Genomic DNA, 7929 nt, shown 5'->3' on the forward strand with positions numbered 1-7929 from the left:
ATTTTTCTCCCTTGCTTCTGAGCCATGTGGCTGACAGGGTCTTGGTGCTCTGGCCGAGTGTCAGGCCTGTGCCTCTGAGGTGAGAGAGCCAAGTTCAGGACATTGGTCCACTAGAGACCTCCAGCTCCATGTAATATCAAACGGCAAAAGCTCTCCCAGAGATCTGCAACTCAACACTAAGACCCAGCTCCACTCAACGACCAGCAAGCTACAGTGCTGGACACCCTATGCCAAACAACTAGCAAAAAAGGAACACAACCAAACCCATTAGCAGAGAGGCTGCCTAAATTCACAATAAGGTCAGAGGCACCCCAAAACACACCGCCAGACACAGTCCTGCCCACCAGAAAGAAGATCCAGCCTCATCCACCAGAACACAGGCACCAGTCCCCTCCACCAGGGAGCCTACACAACCCACTGAACCAAGCGTAGCCACTGGGGACAGACACCAAAAACAACGGGGACTACGAACCTGCAGCCTGCAAAAAGGAGACCCCAAACACAGTAAGTTAAGCAAAATGAGAAGACAGAGAAATGCACAGCAGATAAAGGAGCAAGGTAAAAACCCACCAGACCAAACAAATGAGGAAACAGACAATCTACCCAAAAAAGAATTCAGAGTAATGATAGTAAAGATGATCCAAAATCTTGGAAATAGAATGGAGAAAATACAAGAAACGTTTAACAAGGACCTAGAAGAACTAAAGAGCAAAGAAACAATGATGAACAACACAATAAATGAACTTAAAAATTCTCTAGAAGGAATCAATAGCAGAATAACTGAGGCAGAAGAACAGATAAGTGACCTGGAAGATAAAATAGTGGAAATAACTACTGCAGAGCAGAATAAAGAAAAAGAATGAAAAGAATTGAGGACAGTCTCAGAGACCTCTGGGACAACATTAAATGCACCAACATTCGAATTATAGGGGTCTCAGAAGAAAAAGAGAAAAAGAAAGGGACTGAGAAAATATTTCAAGAGATTATATTGGAAAACTTCCCTAATATGGGAAAGGAAATAGTCAATCAACTCCAGGAAGCGCAGAGAGTCCCATACAGGATAAATCCAAGTAGAAACATGCCAAGACACATATTAATCAAGTTATCAAAAATTAAATACAAAGAAAAAATATTAAAAGCAGCAAGGGAAAAGCAACAAATAACATACAAGGGAATCCCCATAAGGTTAACAGATGATCTTTCAGCAGAAACTCTGCAAGCCAGAAGGGAGTGGCAGGACATATTTAAAGTGATGAAAGGGAGCCATGTTTACAACCAAGATTACCCTACCCAGCAAGGATCTGATTCAGATTCAACGGAGAAATTAAAACCTTTATAGACAAGTAAAAACTAAGAGAACTCAGCACCACCAAACCAGCTTTACAACAAATGCTAAAGGAACTTCTCTAGGCAGAAAACACAAGAGAAGGAAAAGACCTACAATAACAAACCCAAAACAATTAAGAAAATGGTAATAGAAACATACATATTGATAACTACCTTTTATGTAAATGGATTAAATGCTCCAACCAAAAGACATAGACTGGCTGAATGTATACTAAAACAAGACCCATATATATGCTGTTTACAAGAGATGCACTTCAGACCTAGGGACACATACAGACTGAAAATGAGGGGATGGAAAAAGATATTCCCATGCAAATGAAATCAAAAGAAAGCTGGAGTAGAAATTCTCATATCAGACAAAAATAGACTTTAAAATAACGACTATTACAAGAGACAAAGAAGGACACTACATAATGATCAAGGGATCAATCCAAAAAGAAAATATAACAATTATAAATATTTATGCACACAACATAGGAGCACCTCAATACATAAGGCAACTGCTAACAGCCATATAAGAGGAAATCGACAGTAACACAATCATAGTAAGGGACTTTAACACCCCACTTTCACCAGTGGACAAATCATCCAAAATGAAAGTAAATAAGGAAACAGAAGCTTTAAATGACACATTAAACAAGATGGACTTAACTGATATTTATAGGACATTCCCTCCAAAAACAACAGAATCCACTTTCTTCTCAAGTGCTCATGGAACATTCTCCAGGATAGATCATATCTTGAGTCACAATTCAAGCCTTGGTAAATTTAAGAAAACTGAAATCATATCAAGTATCTTTTCCAACCACAACGCTATGAGACTAGGTATCAACTACAGGAAAAAATCTGTAAAAAATACAAACACATGGAGGCTGAACAACATGCTAGTAAATAACCAAGAGATCACTGAAGAAATCAAAGAGGAAATCAAAATATACCTAGAAACAAATGACAATGGAGACACGATGACCCAAAACCTATGGAATGCAGCAAAAGCAGTTCTAAGAGGGAAGTTTATAGCAATACAATCCTATCGAAAGAAACAAGAAACATCTCAAATAAACAACCTAACCTTACACCTAAAGCAATTAGAGATAGAAGAACAAAAAAAAGCCTAAAGTTAGCAGAAGGAAAGAAATCATGAAGATCAGATCAGAAATAAATCAAAAAGAAATGAAGAAAACAATAGCAAAGATCAATAAAACTGAAAGCTGGTTCTTTGAGGAGATAAACAAAATTAATAAACCATTAGCCAGACTCATCAAGAAAAAAGAGAGAAGACTCAAATCAATAGAATTAGAAATGAAAAAGGAGAAGTAACAACTGACACTGCAGAAATACAAAGGATCATGACAGATTACTACAAGCAACTATATGCCAATAAAATGGACAACCTGGAAGAAGTGGACAAATTCTTAGAAAAGCACAACCTTCCAAGACTGACCAGGAAGAAATAGAAAATATAAACAGACCAATTACAATAACTGAAATTGAAACTGTGATTAAAAATCTTCCAATAAACAAAAGCCCAGGACCAGATGGCTTCACATGTGAATTCTATCATGTAGAGAAGAGCTAACACCAATCCTTCTCAAACTCTTCCAAAATATAGCAGAGGGAGGAACATTCCCAAAGTCATTCGACGAGGTCACCATCGCCCCAAATCCAAAACCAGACAAAGGTGTCTCCAAAAAAGAAAACTACAGGCCAATATCACTGATGAGCACAGATGCAAAATTTCTCAACAAAATACTAGCAAGCAGAATCCAACAGCACATTAAAAGGATCATACACCATGATCAAGTGGGGTTTATCCCAGGAATGCAAGGATCCTTCAATATACACAGATCAATCAATGTGACACTCCATATTAACAAACTGAAGAAGAAAAACCATATGATCATCTCAACAGATGCAGAAAAAGCTTTTGACAAAATTCAACACCCGTTTATGATAAAAACCCTACAGAAAGCAGGCATAGAGGGAACTCACCTCAACATAATAAAGGCCATATATGACAAACCCGCAGCCAACATCGTTCTCAATGGTGAAAAACTGAACCCATTTCCTCTAAGATCAGGAACAAGACAAGGTTGTCCACTCTCACCAGTATTATTCAACATAGTTTTGGAAGTTTTTGCTACAGAAATCAAAGAAGAAAAAGAAATAAAAGGAATCCAAATTGGAAAAGAAGTAAAGCTGTCACTGTTTGCAGATGACATGATACTATACATAGAGAATCCTAAAGATGCTACCAGAAGACTAGTAGAGCTAGTCAATGAATTTGGTAAAGTAGCAGGATACAAAATTAATGCACAGGAATCTCTGGCATTCCTATATACTAATGATGAAAAATCTGAAAGAGAAATTAAGGAAACACTTCCATTTACCATTGTAACAAAAAGAATAAAATACCTAGGAATAAACCTACCTAAGGAGACAAAAGACCTGTATGCAGAAAACTATAAGACACTGATGAAAGAATTTAAAGATGATATAAACAGATGGAGAGGTATACCATGTTCTTGGATTGGAAGAATCAATATTGTGAAAATGACTATACTACCCAAAGCAATCTACAGATTCAATGCACTCCCTATCAAACTACCAATGGCATTTTTCACAGAACTAGAACGAAAAATTTCACAATTTGTATGGAAACACAAAAGGCCCCAAATAGCCAAAGCAATCTTGAGAAAGAAAAACGGAGCTGGAGGAATCAGGCTCCCTGACTTCAGACTATACTACAAAGCTACAGTAATCAAGACAGTATGGTACTGGCACAAAAACAGAAATATAGACCAATGGAATAGGATAGAAAACCCAGAGTTAAACCCACGCACATATAGTCACCTTATTTTTGATAAAGGAAGCAAGAATATACAATGGAGAAAAGACAGCCTCTTCAATAAGTGGTGCTGGGAAAACTGGACAGCTACATGTAAAAGCATGAAATTAGAACACTCCCTAACACCATACACAAAAATAAACTCAAAATGGAGTACAGACCAAAATGTAAGGCCAGACACTATAAAACTCTTAGAGGAAAACATAGGCAGAACACTCTATGTCATATATCACAGCAAGATCCTTTTTGACCCACCTCCTAGAGAAATGGAAGTAAAAACAAAAATAAACAAATGGGACCTAATGAAACTTAAAAGCTTTTGCACAGCAAAGGAAAACATAAACAAGACAAAAAGACAACCCTCAGAATGGGAGAAAATATTTGCAAATGAAGCAACTGACAAAGGATTAATCTCCAAAGTATACAAGCAGCTCATGCAGCTCAATATCAAAAAAACAACCCAATCCAAAAATGGGCAGAAGACCTAAATAGACATTTCTCCAGAGAAGATATACAGATTGCCAACAAACACATGAAAGAATGCTGAACATCACTAATCATTAGAGAAATGAAAATCAAAACTAAAATGAGGTATCACCTCACACCAGTCAGAATGGCCATCATCAATAAATCTACAAACAATAAATGCTGGAGAGGGTGTGGAGAAAAGGGAACCCTCTTGCACTGTTTGTGGGAATGTAAATTGATACAGCCACTATGGAGAACAGTATGGAGGTTCTTTATAAAACTAAAAATAGAACTACCATATGACCCAGCAATCCCAGTACTGGGCATATACCCTCAGAAAACCATAATTGAAAAAGAGTCATGTACCACATTGTTCATTGCAGCTCTATTTACAATAGCCAGGACATGGAAGCCACCTAAGTGTCCATCGACAGAGGAATGGATAAAGAAGATGTGGCACATATATACAATGGAATATTACTCAGCCATAAAAAGAAACGAAATTGAGTTATTCGTAGTGAGGTGGATGGACCTAGAGTCTGTCATACAGAGTGAAGTTAGAAAGAGAAAAACAAATACCGTATGCTAACATATATATATGGAATCTAAAAAAAAAAAAAAAAAATGGTTCTGAAGAACCTCAGGGCAGGACAGGAATAAAGATGCAGACGTAGAGAATGGACTTGAGGACATGGGTAGGGGGAAGGGTAAGTTGGGATGAAATGAGAGAGTGGCATGGACATATATACACTACCAAATGTAAAATAGATAGCTAATGGGAAGCAGGCACATAGCACAGGGAGATCAGTCGGTGCTTTGTCACCACCTAGAGGGGTGGAATTGGGAGGGTGGGAAGGAGACGTGAGAGGGAGGAGATATGGGGTATATGTATATGTATAGCTGATTCACTGTGTTATAATGCAGAAACTAACACACCATTGTAAGGCAATTATACTCCAATAAAGATGTTAAAAAAAAAAGAGACTGCCAAAAAAAATGTTAATGTGATCATATGTGGCTCACGCTTGACTAATACTTACAAATGTTAATTTAAACAAAAACTGTGATACTACAGCATTGAGAGGTGAGGAGATAACAGTGTGTAGGGGTAGGGAGAGAAGGAATGTTCACACACCTGGGAGTGGTGTTATAAAAGAGCTTTATCACTGCCTTCTTTCAGAAAGTGAAAAATCTAGAAACTGCAGTATATTTTGACATATGGAGTAAATAACAGAAGTATCTAAAATACCTGAAAGAATTTTCCTTTCAAGAAAAGAATTGAGATAAGAGGAGAGGTTGGGGACTACAGGGTTTTGGTTAAAAACTTAGAATGTGGCAAACTGTTATTGCTCACCAACACCTGTATGTTTCTCTACATTTCTGAGGCTCCCTTGCAGTTAGAGCGGAACTTGGATTAAATTCTGGCCAATGAAATGTGGGCAAAGTGACATACGCCATTTTTAGGGCTGACCTCTAAAATTTTTGTGTGATTCACCGTGCTTGCTTTCTTGACAGGTAAGCTGTGGCTCCAAGTTGTAGGAGACAGCACAACCACTAAAAATAAAAAGAAACCTACATTCTTAAGTTTAACATTTCATCTGACTAGTGATAGCCACAATGGATTTCTTGTGAGAAATAAAAATTTATCGTATGAAACCACTGAAATTTGGGGGTTTTCTGTGACAGCAGTAAATTCAGTGTGTTGGTTTTTAAAAAAAAACAGCCACAAATTCCTTGACAATCTTTTGAGAAGTGGCATCTACGTCCCCTCACCTAAAATCTAGACATGCCCTGAAACTCACTTATAATAAAAAGAATGTGAGAGAAGTAATGCTGTGTTACTTTTGGGGACTAGGTTAGAAAAGAACATGTAGTTTCTGCCTTGTTCATTGCAACATTTGACTTTGGAGCACTGGTCCTAGGCTAAGAAGTCTGGTTACCCCACTGCCATACTGTGGGGAAGCCCAGGCCACATGGGGAGGCTACACACTGGAGCTCTGCTAGCATTCAGTTTTCACAGCTGAGTTATCAGGAAAAAAGCTGTTCCTCTATGTTCTACTGAACACAAAATTCATGAACATAATAAAATGGTTGTTTTAAGCCACCATATTTTGGAGTAATTTATCACATAGCAATAGTAACCCAATACTCTGATTAATAAACAGAATCATTTGCTTTTTAATCTGTGTGCTTGAACTAAATTAGTTTAAAAAGATAAAGGTGTGAATTATTTATTATTGGCTTGGAGACTTTGCTATTGCTACTCTTCTTTCCCCCTAAAGCAGTGGCTTTCAAACTTTTTAAGAGAAACACACAATGAGAAATACATTTTATAAACGTGACCTAATGCACACATACATGCATACATACATAATTTAAAACTCCATAAAGCAAAACTTAACTTTACCAAGTGCCATGCACTGATATTTCCACACTAGACCATTTCATTTTTTAAAAAGTGTAGTTGTGACTAAATAGATTTCCTTGCTTACAAATGGGACCTCCACCAATGGGACCTACACCATCCCTTTGAATAACACTGCCCTAAACCATAATCATTCTTCAAGGTTTTTCTCAAGTTCAGCCAATAAAACTTCATTGACCACTCTGAACTCTTTTGAAAGTCCTATAATTTATTAGTCATATTGTATTTTCTGTACTACCCACGCTTAACTTGATACGTAAGGTCCTCTAGGGTAAGGTTCTGTCTTTTATCTCTCACTTGCTAAATTCAGAGTATTCAATAAATCCATTGCTCAATATCCGGTCACTGTGTTTCTAAATCTCACAATTGTCAACATGCACTCCTTCTGTTTGGATTTTCTTTGAGGTGGGGCAAGGACAAATGGTTTAATAATCCATCCACATATTACACTTAATTTCAAACTGGAAAAGTGCACAAAGCAGTCCCAACTCTACACGTGTAGTTTTAAAGCAAACCAAAGTATCAAGATATAATTTTTCTAACAGCTTTCATTACTATGCAGCGCACGAAATACTTCTCTTGACATAGCCTTAAAAAAAGTAATAGAACAAAGTTCTCACGCCTAAAATATTTTGGGAATTGGTAAATGGGGAAGTGTTCTGTAGGAACCGCATTTTTCACAACTCACTGCAACTGCACCTTGACAGTTTGTTTCGAGAACCGCGTCCCACTTTAGTGGTCCGGGTCAGTCTCACGGAGCGGGGTCCTGGTCTTCCATCCCGTCTCTCCGGAAAAGGGCGACACCAGCGACCACTGGAGACGCAGAGGCGGGACTTTCCGT

The 7929-nt window shown here is 37.7% G+C and overlaps 1 protein-coding gene across 6 annotated transcripts in view; it reads right to left on the reverse strand.

The window, feature by feature from the left end:
- Positions 1-7927, reverse strand: part of FAM227B (family with sequence similarity 227 member B) — a 308625-nt gene extending 300698 nt beyond the window's left edge. For 2 of the 6 annotated variants that reach the window (XM_082387961.1, XM_082387966.1), the window contains exon 1: positions 7788-7926. The gene's annotated coding sequence lies outside the window, so the exon portion shown is untranslated. Of the gene's footprint in view, positions 1-7776 lie in introns of all 6 variants that reach the window. The other 4 variants (XM_082387962.1, XM_082387964.1, XM_082387963.1 and 1 more) reach the window with 4 other exon arrangements.
- Positions 7928-7929: the final 2 nt, after the last annotated feature.

This window comes from Balaenoptera borealis (genome assembly GCF_965194805.1).
Source record: "Balaenoptera borealis genome assembly, chromosome: 3".
Classification (NCBI taxonomy): Eukaryota; Metazoa; Chordata; class Mammalia; order Artiodactyla; family Balaenopteridae; genus Balaenoptera; species Balaenoptera borealis.